Genomic DNA, 12,803 nt, shown 5'->3' with positions numbered 1-12,803 from the left:
ATGTTTCCCTGCCTCTTCTGCTGGCTGGTCAAGTGGAATCCTCAGGACAGCCCCAGTACCTTGTGAAGAGCTTGTTAACGCCAGCACAACTTCAACTTGTCTTTTAAAAGAAAGCTGTTAAAGGAGCAGGAGATTGTTTTTAAATGAGAACAACCGAAAATAAAATTATCTGAAGAGCCACTTACTACTGGCACATTACCGTTTAAAAGGAAAATATTAATTACGTGCAGGTGCTCCACTCTTCGTTGCATTTTCTGTGATTCACAACATTACCTTTGAACAAAAGAGTAAGAGGAACGGAAGGGAGGATATTAACTCGGGTAACCAAGGATTTGGCAAGCTGGAACTTGGTGTCTTTAACACTTTAGCCTTGGAGCAAAAATGTACACCCTGTACAGGCTGAGCTGACTGATGAGGCAGGTGCTCCAGGGTACGTGCTACTGGGAGGTAAGTAACAAACACATTCCGCAGCTATTACCAGAAGTGGGGTTTCAGGATATGCAGACTGGTTTCACAAAAAATATTAGCGGTCTGTTGGTGACAGACAATTCGAGGAATTCAGCGCTGCCCATTACAGACTCCTCAGATCAGCACTTAATGAGAATTAATAAAACGGTTTATTTTTTATATATATATATATATATATAAAATAAACCATTTTATATATACATATATACATATATATATATATATACACATATACACACACACACACACACCTATGTTCAAAAAAATGTATACAGTTAAAATATCAAATTAGTGATCCGGTAACAACACTGTTCAAAACCAGTCTCTTTTGTATGAACATTAAAATAAATGCACACTTTTAAAAGCATTTCTTTTTAGTGCTTCCAAAGCACAGCGTGTGCCAAGGCAAGGCCACCTGAAGAATCTCCGTCCTGCTCACGGGATGAAAGAGAACTGAAGTCAGGGACCTGGGAAGCCTCAGGTGCGCTTTCATAATGTCTGCAGATAAAAACAGAAGAGAGTCTGAGGTAGATTGTTTAGTAACCACCAAGTGGTAACAGTCACAGGGCTGTCTTTAGCTTTCATTAACACAACAGCAGTTTCTTTACTCTCGATCTACGCTGAATCTCAAGTTTAAAGGCATGGCTAGCAGTTCTCGGGAACAAGACCCTCGTCTCTGTGCTGGCAACATGCAATATTACCAGTGCAGGTGTTTCTGGGAGTTTTTTTTTTTTTTTTGTTTGTTTTTTTATTGGGGGGGGGGGGGGGGGGGGCACAAAACAGATGGGATCTCTCCACAATGCAGACACCGTGTGCATTTGACAGTGCCCCATTTTAGTGCGATCCACTGCCTATTGCACGTAAAACGGCTAATGACAGTATTCAAGTGAGTAAATTCTCACCACCTGCAGGAGGGGCAGCAATGGTTATTTTTTTCAGCCTGTTGAGCAAAGAGCACCCTCCACAGGAAAAAAGCCACACCTTTCATAGCACGTCCTTAAGGTTACAGCCCAGCTTCTGCCGATAGAGGTTCGTAAAGTTAAAGCTCTGCTGCTTCTTCTCAGACTCTGACAGTAAGATCACTTGACCGCCAGGATGGCGAGGGCAACAGCTACGTCCTCTTCCACTCTTCTGCGGCACAGCAAACTCATTCCTGGTCCGTATTCCTCTGGCTGGTACACTATTATCTACCGTTCACCTGATTAACTCTGTTGGGTAGGCTGTTGAACTCTAGCTCCTCTAGCGTTCTCTCTAAGTGCTGTATTAAGACACGATTTTTAAACCTAGGGAAGTAATTTCATTTCTTCTTCCAAAAACAACAGTTAAATAACTCAGTATTATTTTGCCACGACAAACAGTATTAGCAGAGGCTCTCTGTTTCCAGCATGGAAGAGCTTCCCTCATTTCTGACATCAGAATGGCAAATTTAATTTGATACAACCACCTTTCCCCAACCCACGCAAATTCTGGGTCTTTCTTCCATAACCACCCATATCTTTCTATTTCACACTTCAGCTCTAGGTAACGACCATTTACTTCAGAAAATACAACGGCAGTTTGACCGCTGAAACTGTAATAATTTCAGCATGTCAAAACAAAACACTTGTTTTGGAAAAGATTGAGATTTGCTATCATGAACAACGTTAGCGTTTAACTCTGAATCATTCGTATCTATACAAACCTTGCTCCTTCCCTTACAGCAAATTCAATGAAATACTTCTGAGTTTCCATCCGTCCTTGTACGTACCTCCTCAAGAAGAGAGAAGATTTTTTTCACGATCTTAAAGAAGAGATCCAAACAGATATTAGAAACAGATCTTGTAAATGCATTTTCAGTAAATCTCAACAGCCAAAGGAAAAACAACACAGCCTAGAGTTTCCCATTTCTGCATACAGTAATGCACATAAGAAAAAAAAGCCAGCATACCAATAATTTGAAGTGATATCGATTAGCTGATATTCAAATGTAACGCTGAATTTTGTTCTCTTAAAAGAGCAGTATCTAGAAACACCTGCCCTTGGAAAATGCAGACTAGGTTTAATCAGCAGAGAAGCCTTGTATCTCCACGAACACGCTGCCATGATCAGCAGTTAATAGAAACAAAGGGATACCAAGCCATGTTTCAACCTAGAGCTGTCATTTTTGAAAGCAGAGGTTTAAGATAACTACTCTTTACAAGATGACCGATCTATGTGGAGCACGAGCACGATTGTCTCGTATAAAGTTTAACAAAAAAAAAAAAAAAAGTAGCGCAAAAGAATGAACCGGACACCTTAGATGTGAAACAACAGTATTTTTTCATTGGTTTCTGTGTTTTCTTCTCTGAACCAACTATGAAAACACGAATGGTGCTGTGATTAAGCCTGCTTAAGAGTGCTGCAGTAAGGACGGTGAGGATATAAAGTTGGACTGTGAATACATGTACTTACTTTCTTGTTCTTCCACTACTTGTACACGAGTAATCAAAAATCATTCCAAATCTGAGGTTTTATTTTCAAAATAGATCCTCATTTCAAGAAAAAGTCTTCTGTACCCCTAGCCTATTTTTAATACACTAATAAAGAACTTACTTCTTCCACGTTTGCGAACCTCTTTCACCACTCTGATTTTAATACCAGCATCGCTTCCCTCCAACATTGTAGGTGTTATTTTAAATCAATTTGGCACAGATTCAGAAGTAGACTCCATCACTCGTTTTTGGTCATCTCCAGCCACGCTGTAATTTAGAGGCCCTCGAACAAGTGCATTGGTACCAGGCTTATGATCCAAGCCATCTTCGCATCATTTAAGCAATTGAACTCATCATGTAGAGAGTCTAAGTCACCAGGTGACATTTCATCCTCTCCCTTAACAGCTGGAACCGAAGAAGCCATTTGCACAGACAAGCCATCAATTTGCTTTTCCAGCAACTGACAGTTTTCTGCTTTCTTCTCTCCATTACCATCTTGGACAGTACTGATACCAGTGTCTGAAAATTAAGAAGGAGCTTAGTAGTGCATATAACTGCAGGATCAAAAAACACAGACGGACATTATTCTGCATCCCTTCTTGTTGAAAGTACTGTGTAGAGAGTTACTCAGCACTGTCAGATCACTTCAGTAGTTTTATTCACCCTTTGACGCAACCACAGGAATACCTCCTTTTGGGCTGCTACCGTCTCATATGACTGTCGTTAAGTTATTTGCTGTATTCCCATTTCAGTGACTAAAGTAAACTAAAGTTTCCCCTCCTTCCCCCAGTTCCAGCAAATTTTTCTTTCGACTCTGCTGCAACAGGTGGGTAAATTACTATTTGTGAGAAATTTTAATTTTTTTTTTTTTTTAAACACACTTTCCTTCCCCACTTCTCCCTTCCCCACTACAGAATACACAAATGAGAATTAAAAGCTGAAATGAAATCCTTGCTACCGCCAAACCATCGTGGTGAAAGGTTTCAGCACTTTTTAGAAACAGTTCAAAATTATTGCTCATTCAGGACTTCGTTACCTATAGCAACAGCCTGTTTGTCTAAGCCGACCAAAGAAATTCAGTCCCAATTAACTCTAAAACTTACGTGTCCTTTTGAATTAACACAGAAAGCACGGAGACCTTTTTTTTTTTTTTTCTGCACACTATGTCCATTTATGACCACACAAGTTCCTGTACTACAACAACTCCAACATACCTTTATTTGTTGGCATGCCTTTGAGGTTCAGATATGGTGACGGAGATCCAGCAGCACAGGGTGGCCCTTTCCCACCAACATGGTTTGTCACAACAGTGATTGTGGCCGTCGCAATAGCGGCGACATGCTACGCCTTCTCTCTTTAGTGATGCTGGAGTATTGGGCTCTCCAGGACGCTTGATCTTAATTCTGAGGCCCAGCAACAAATTTATCTGCTTCATCTATCATCATACCCTGAAAAGACTTTTTTTTTTTTTTTAATATAAGTAAAATACAATTGCTTCGTCAATTCACTACCAGAGTATTTGCCTCCGTGTTACAATTCAGTTACTTTTCAAATAATGATACAGCAGATAGCAAGACTTCTCCTACCTTCTCATCCTGTTTGAACAGACTGCCAAGTGTATGAAGAAGCCTTTTTGGTTGATCTGGATCAATCTCCCGAAGGGGTGAAGGCATCATTTTCAACTACTCCTGATGATTTCCCCTTTGAGCAACAGGAACGCCGTGAAGGCAGTCTGCAGCAGAACAAGGTATCTAAATTTAGTCTACCTTAAGACTAAGGAAATACAAGCCTCGCATGCTTCCATTTCCAGTGTTAGCATTTAAGAACTAGAAATCACTATTTCCTCCCTCTACAAAACAAAGGAAAAGCAAAAGGCAAATAAAGCCCCTCTTTCCTTTCACCATCACTATAAGAACATCTACTGCATCCTGTTGCACAGGAAAGCTCACCCATGAAACTTAATTTTCAAATTCCAAGCACGCACAACATGTTTTGTGACAGAAGGCAGAAATTTCATTCTTTTCCTTCAGAATCTAGGGAAGGACGACTGACCCAAGAAACGATGCAAAGTCTACTTCCTCTCCCACACCGAGGACAGAAACACTACTTAGGTGAATTAAATAGCTGTACCAGAATATTAATAAATAATTGTGTCCATTTACCTTCATCCTGCCCCACGATATCCCTGTGTGTTTTCAGAAGATTGGTTCTCATTCCGGTTAGCTGATCTAGAAGACTGTGACAAGACATATCATATGCATTTCTGAATGCCCGTGGCTTCAAATCCTAGTTTTATAATAAAACAAGTAACTTTCAGTTAACCCGCGAGTTCTCACGCACAAAGAAATTGCTCTGTGGGCTGTACTACTGTTAACTACTAAAAAAAAAAAAAAAAAAAAAAAAATTCCGAAACAACTTCAGACATTCTGAACGTATTCTGAAACAACTTTCTTTCCATCTCTCTGGAAAGAGCTTTCCTCCTATCTGTGACAAAGGAAAAAAAAAAAAAAAAAGTTGTGATCGCGGGAGTCGTTACACAAAGCCACACTCTGTGAATTCACTACTACAGTTAAGATCATTTTTAGTCAAAAAATACCTCGGCAGCAATGCTATCACTGCAAACATAGCGTTGCCAAAAAAAAAAAAAAAATTCAACTCAAGATATAGGAGAGGGCGAGCTAAAAGCACAAATAACATGACCGATGGAGGCTGCAACAACCACCTGGTAGATGGTTGTCCACAGCCCTCGGATTGCATGGTCGTCTTTCCTGACAAACGAATACTGGAAGAACAGAAAAGATACACCGTGTGTCCGCAAAAGCCTTCGGGGAGACTACTGAAAGGAAAACCAAACCAAAAAACTAGGAACAGCAAGTGGCGTATACGTCAGTTTTGTTAACAGAGCACCACTAATGTACCAGGAATTTCCACATTCTTCGCCCCTCCTCTACCTTGAAAATGTCACCCAATTCTGTCAGTGTCTTCACCATCAGCATTTATTTATTTATTTCGTTTTTCACGTGGACATCCAAGGAAAACATTTCGAGTCCCTGTCATTGAGGAAGAAGAGGAGAGGGGGGGGGAGGAAAAAAAAAAAAAAAAAAAAAGAGAGATGAGGGGGGAAGAAGCACTGCCATTCCCTTTCCTCGGTAATGCGAGCAAAAAGCTCAGGCGCTCAGCAACAACGTGCTTTGAAAGATAAAACACAGAAGAAACTGCACATTATTTAGTCTCAGCTATAGAGTCACGTGTATTTGTACCTGCTCATTTATTCATCTGCCAGTGTATTTTAGTACAAACGCTACAGAACATAGAAACCGCAAGGTTACTACTACCTTTTGTGACCGACGCGATCTTTGGCAGGAACAGCTATCGAGAAAGAACCAACAAAATCCCCTTCGTCGACAGCCATCTGAACCTTTATCGTCTAACAGCAGTCCTACAAACATCCCCTGGGATGCTCAACTCCTGAAACTTTCTGTTCAACTTGAGGCAGAACAAGCCCTTACCCTGGGCACCTTCACCCAGCTCTCCACTGCTAGCAGAGTAGCACCCTGATACTGTCCAGGACGCGCTGCAGCAGCCTACTCGCTTACGCGTATTTACTGCAGCCTGGTTCGAGACGCGCACAGAGGGACCCACGAAAAAATCCACCCTTTCCTTCAGAGAAGTAAATACATACATACGGATGACACGGTAAGGAAGAAAAGCTGAACACACAGCATGCGGTCCTTTACCGTGGGGCAGATCCAGCATCAGCACAAGGAGCTTTGGGGCACGTGAGCGATCATCTACACCGGCCATCGCGACAAGCCAAACTCACGCACACAAGCCTGGACCTAAAAAAAAAAAAAAAAAAAAAAACACAGAACACATTAAGTTCCTTTATAGCTTATGGAAGTAACAACCAGCATCTTAGATGCAGTTGGATAGTTGGATTGCATCAGCTTAGGGACTGCCTCCTTCAAAACGCACAGGGGGGTGGGGAAACCAGTCTTGGAAACCTGTTGCCTAACAGGAAGGAGACTGTTGTTTTCTCCTCCATAGGTGACGTTCTTCCAAGCATCGTCCTGCTCCTGGATTTTACCAGCCACGACGGGATGGTCCTACCAGCGTGAGTCGGGAACGCTTCCCACGGGGTTTCTGTGACACTGAAGTAAGTTTTCTGCAGGTACAAGTAACGCAGCACGAGACGGCAAGGAAGCTAAGGCACCGTCTGCAGCACAGCACGTGTGCGATATTGGGCCTGAGGGGACCAGTCAAAGCCTGCAGTAATCGCTGAACAGGTGGGCAAGCAGGGAGCCCTACGGGAAACAAAGCTCACGTTCTGCAAAGCTCTTTTCCCGTCAAGAAGACGGCCTTTTCTATTCAGCGCATTTACTGAACTTTAGGCTACTTCCCATTCGCTTTGGCAAGTTAGCCTTTGCGTAAGCCAAGAGGTTTTAAACCGCCAAGCACCACTGATGGTTCTTGTTCTCCAACAACAGGGAATTTCAGTCAGGGCGCTCGTTAACAGGAAAGTCTGGCTCTGTTTCACACAAATCACGTACCTAAACCACGGAGACAGGAGTCTGCAGGAAGAACTCTTTAAAAGGTGAACTTAAAGAGAAGGATACTACTCATTTTTCCAGAACTTCTGCAAGGACTGCGGCAAAAAAAAGGCTGAACCAGGGACGTCTCTATCATCCCCTCTAGAATTCAGCAACTCCATACAGTTATGGGTCAAATACCACAGCTGCAGCGCAAGACAAACAAAGACCTCGAAGGTCACGTTTCTGCCTGCGTACCGAGCTCCACTGGGAAGACCCCCCACCTCTGGAAAGACCCCCAGCCGCTCAACTCCCAAGCAACGTTGCCACGGCCAGTGCTTACGCAGAGTTTTGCTCTCTCTCGCTGCTCAGTACAGGCCCAAGGCCTCCTTTATTGCACACAGTTCAAGCAAAACTCTTGGGACATAACCAATAGACAGACAGACAGACAGAAATTGCCTCTCACGTCTGTCCTCACTGACCGCAACCAGCGTCCTGGAAAGCCCCGCAAGCACCAGTCTATTCCTAGGACAACTCCGAAAGCTGAGGCGGGACAAAGTTTAGCCTCTCGTACCAAAGACTGAGCAACAGACAGAGCCTGACAGGCCAATTCATTCTAGGTCTAAGAGGCTACTACGACTCGGCAGGCACTACGTGCCTTCCTTCCCTTTGCGCTTCCCAGCGCCGAGCAGCTCGCGCTTCCGCAAATTCAATGAAGCCTTTGAGCCGGGGCTGCAGGAAGCTTACGAGCACGCCTTGATTCCACCCCGAGGTCGCTGCGACTTACCTGGACAGTCGGGACGGACGGGCTGCTCTCTCTCCTGAGAACCCTGCGACCGCAGCACGCCAGCTGCGGCTTTCCTCGCTTTACCCGGTGCGCCACCTTCGCTCGGCAACAAACCCCGCAGGGGTCCTAGCGGCGGGGAGCTGCTTCTGCCCCGGTGAACCGCAGCACAAGGAGAGAGCCGGCTGTCAGGACGCAGGGAGAGGAAAGCCTCCGAGGCGCGGCGCGGCGCAGCCCAACGATCAAGCGCAGCGAGGACCCGTGCCCGGCCTCAACACCCCCCGCCCCTCCCGGCCCGACGGTCCGAGGAGGCACCCCCGGAGGCTCTCGCTCGCCTCACCGCCGGCAACCGCGCTCGCCGCCAGCGGCAACCTGCGCCCCCCGGCGCGCACGGCCCGGCCCCGGCCCCGGCCCCGGCCCCGGCCCCGGCCCGGCCGCGCAGCCCGGAGCCCACGTGGCCGCCCGGCAGCGCAGAACTACAGCTCCCAGCATGCCTCGGGACGGAGCAGTCCAGCCAACCCAGAGGGGCGTCGGCCACACGCACGCAACGGCACCTCCTCCTGCTGCCCTCTCTGCCCCCCCCCGCCGCCACAGCCGCCCCCCTCTCCCCTGTCCCCTCTCCCCCAGCCCCCCGAAGCCGCCCCAGCTCCTCTCGTGCTCCGAGCATCTCCAGCATTTCAGGAACTGGAACCCTGGAACCGCTGACGTCTGGCACGTGTCAGAAACGTGGCAGGAGACGTACTCTGCTGTCGCAAGGCACTTGCAAAGCCGGCCCGACAGCTGAAGCAGACTCACACAGTCCACCGACCAACTCGGGGCCCCCACTGCTGTCCACTCACCCTCATGCTTCGTTCAAGCTTCCGTGCCTACGCCCTGAGCTACAAGAAACAAAGAGAGAAGGTCACATCCACAATGGATACGCAAACAGTGCCGCACATGCAGAGGACTCAAACACAGAGACCAGAGCCAGACAAATAAAAACAAACAAACAAACAAACAAACTGAAGTCCACAAATGCCACAAGGCCATGAATGCATAGCAGCCCCGGCAGGGGTAATGACAGACATACCCTCTGCAGATGAAAAAGGTGACCCTGCTCAGTCTCTTGGTAATACTGCACCAACGCGGTCAAGCCTCTTGTAGCATGTCATCAAGCTGGTTTTAGTCCTCTGGAGAGTTACACAAGTGGGTTGATTCATCTAGAGATTAAAATACAGATCAAACACAGGAGCGTATCCCACCATCCCAAAAAAAAAGTGAGCCAGCAACCTCTGCTAAATATCCCTCTATGAAGTGAATTCCAAGCCCTTAGAATTCCAGAAATCCATAGACTCCAGCCTGCCTAGAGAACCCGGCAACTGACTGAAGGAAAAACAAAGCACTTACCCCCAAAGAGCAGCCCAGGCAGAAGGAGCTCTCTGACGGCATACTTGGGGCTCATATACCTTTTGGTCCCACCCAGCACCCAAACCCAATCACCTGGGAAAGGGGAGGGGCAAAGCACAAGGAACTAGGAACAGAGCAGGAGCAGCAGCAGCTGCAATATTTTCTTTCTTTCTTTCTTTCTCTTTCTCTCTCTTTCTTTAAATCTGCTTTAGCTCAAAAGCATGTAGAGAGCAGACAAGAGACCTGTGGTGTTTCTAGGAGCTAAAATCCCCTTTTGCTTTTGCTGCAGCTTTTAATGTTGAACTGATAACGGCACCAAGCAAGTAACTGAAACTTCTTCAACTGGAATTAGTTTAAACACGCTCACCGTCATCTGCAAACACAGAGAACCAGCATTCACTAGCCCTAACCCTAACCCCAACCCGCACCCTAAACTCTAACCCTAGCCCCAGCCCTAGTCCCTAACCCCAACCCTAGTTCCCGAGAACTTCATTTCCAGGCATGCTCTGGGCGCTCAACATGGCCTCCCGGAGGTCCGGAGTCCCAGAACTACATTTCCCGGCATGCTCCGGGCACCCAACATGGCCTCCCGGGAGTTCGGAGTCCCAGAACTACCCCGTGCAGCTCCCACTCTGGAGAAGGGCGCCGCCATTTTGCCGCGGGCAGGAGTGTTGCAGCGCTGCTTGGCTCCCTCTCCTTAGGCCAGCCGGCCGGCTCCGCGCATGCGCGGAAGTAGAGTGACAGGCACAGCTTCCCGGAGCAGCGCTGATATGCGAGCTAAACAAAGAAACAAGCAAACAAACAACAAAAAAAAACAGCCAATTTTGCTGGTGACCGCCACACAAGCCGACTGTAGGAAAGTCACTGTTCCTTCTGAAGGCGTTTAATACCTTGGCGTGGCTTTTTCCTCAAAACACAAACACCTCCACGACTTTAAAGCATAGTCCTATGCATGGTTTCATTAAAACATTTTCAAAATTAAGAAGTAACAGAAAGTATGGGTGCTTATTAGATAGTTGTGGGGTAGCCACCCCAGATGGCCCTGAGCCCCCAGCAGACCCTTGTTTGTGGGTCCCTTCCAACTTGGGATATTCTATGATTCTGTGATTATTTTCTGACCCTTTTAGGTGGAGCTTGAGTGACTCTAGTCAGACATATCTTGGTAATGATTGGTACAAAACACTGGTATGGTACCAATGTTGTTCTAGCTACCAAGTGCAGAGCAGAGCACTGTATGGGCTGCTGCAGGGAAAGTTAACTCCATCCCAGGCAGACCCAGTACACTATCCCAACATTTTTTTAAGCATGTCAAAATAGCTGAAACCTTGCTGTCTTTTGGTACTAGGAGAATTCAAAGCGGTAGGTTACACACCAAAGTCTACAAGATCTGCTATTTTGTAACCCACTTCATTTGGAGAGGGCCAAGTCCTTCCTCTGATGGTTTTTGTATTTCCAAAGCCTACACCAGTAGGATAATATTGCCTTTTTCACTGGTATTTCTAATAAGGTTTAAACTGGTTTGATTGGGTTCAGCAATGCCCCAGGAGAAATGGAAATTTTCCTTGTCATATAATTTCAGAATTATTGTTTGTAGCTCTTTTTCCCTCCCCCCCCCTTAAAAATATTCTTTTGAAAGAACGCTGCTCTTTCTCCATCTGCCCCTGCTGTCTTTAATTCAGGACCACAGTCGGCTTTACTAAAAGCCCAGAAATTTCTGAAAGAGCTAGTATATTCATTATACTGGTCCAAAGAACAGACTCCAGTGAAGCCTACACAATATACTGCAGCAGAACAGTGGAGGAACTGGGGATACTGCTTCTTAAAACAGCTGCACTCATCTGCTCTCCCTCACTCTTTGTTGGTTACTTATCAACACCTGTTACTCCTCAGCTGGTTGCTCCTCAGCTGGTTGAAGCAAAGATAGCCATGCTCCTTTTCATAGAATCATTAAGGTGGAAAAGACCTCCAAGATCAGCTGGTCCAACCATCCCCCTACCACCAATGTCATCACTAAACCATGTCCCTAAGCGCCACGTCCAACCTTTCCTTGAACAACCCCAAGGATGGGGACTCCCTGGACAACCCGCTCCAATGCCTGACCGCTCTTTCTGAGAAGAAATGTCTCCTCATTTCCAAACTAAACATCCCCATGCCCCTACTAGTATTGCTAGTTATCTGTGAGAAGAGGCTGACCCCCAGCTCCCCACACCTTCCTTTCAGGCAGTTGTAGAGAGCAATGAGGTCTCCCCTGAGCCTCCTCTTCTCCAGACTGAACAACCACAGTTCCCTCAGCAGCTCCTCACAGGACTTGTGTCCCAGGCCCCTCACCAGCTTCGTAGCCCTGCTCTGGACATGCTCCAGGGCCTCAATGTCCTTCTTGTACTGAGGGGCCCAAAGCTGAACCCAGCACTCGAGGTGTGGCTTCACCAGAGCAGAGTACAGAGGGACAATCACCTCCCTGTTCCTGCTGGCTGCACTATTCCTGATACAAGGCAGGATGCTGTTGGTTTTGTTTTACCCCCTGTCTTCTTTCTAAATGTGACTAGGCTGAGTTTTATGAATTACAAGTAATTAATATTGCAGACAATAGCACATACCAGAGCATCCAGTGAAGGGAAACACAACTTCAGTTCTTTCAACGGTTTACACTTAAGTCCATAGAATCACAGAATCATAGAGAAGAAGAATTTCTTTACTCTGTGGGTGGTGAAGCACTGGCACAGGCTGCCCAGAGAAGCTGTGGATGCCTCATCCTTCAAAGTGTTTAAGGCCAAGCTGGATGGGGCTTTAAGCAACCTGGCCTAGTGGGAAGTGTCCCTGGCAGGGGGGTTGGAACCAGATGATTTTTAAGGTCCCTTCCAACCCAAACCATTCTATGATTCCATGATTAAAATATACTAAGTTCTTTGTCATCGATACTGTGGTGACAGCTTATCAATTTACATTTTTTTGTTTGCTTTGTTTATTTTGTTTTGTTTGATTTGTGTTTGAGTTTTTGCAAAAGCATCTGCTCACGGAAAACAAAAGCGGCTTGAGGGAAAGTACCAGACTTTATGATTTTTCTGCCAAATATTTCTGAGGAATTTTAAAGTATTTAGAAAAAATGTTTAAAACTGTCAAAGGGAAGAGTTGGAAGAAGAAGAGGCATCATTGTCACTTTTTATAACCTTGCAAAGAAATGAAGAT

General features: G+C 45.9%; 1 long non-coding RNA gene across 2 annotated transcripts; it reads right to left on the bottom strand.

Annotated features, from left to right (window-relative positions):
* Positions 1-621: 621 nt before the first annotated feature.
* On the bottom strand, positions 622-8,672 carry LOC311209641. 2 transcript variants are annotated; one of them, XR_014618446.1, is made up of 10 exons: positions 8,235-8,672; positions 6,656-6,757; positions 5,870-5,968; positions 5,081-5,154; positions 4,505-4,650; positions 4,133-4,375; positions 3,040-3,437; positions 2,150-2,248; positions 1,450-1,726; positions 622-966 (listed from the first exon to the last, which is right to left on the bottom strand). It is a non-coding gene; the product is annotated as an uncharacterized lncRNA (long non-coding RNA). The 2 variants fall into 2 exon arrangements; XR_014618447.1 differs by lacking the exon at positions 5,870-5,968 and having other exon boundaries at positions 624-966.
* Positions 8,673-12,803: the final 4,131 nt, after the last annotated feature.

The sequence above is a fragment of the Netta rufina genome, assembly GCF_964035555.1.
Source record: "Netta rufina genome assembly, chromosome: 5".
NCBI lineage: Eukaryota > Metazoa > Chordata > Aves > Anseriformes > Anatidae > Netta > Netta rufina.
The sequence above is the reverse complement of the archived record's forward strand: the minus strand, read 5'-3'. Positions and strand labels throughout refer to the sequence as shown.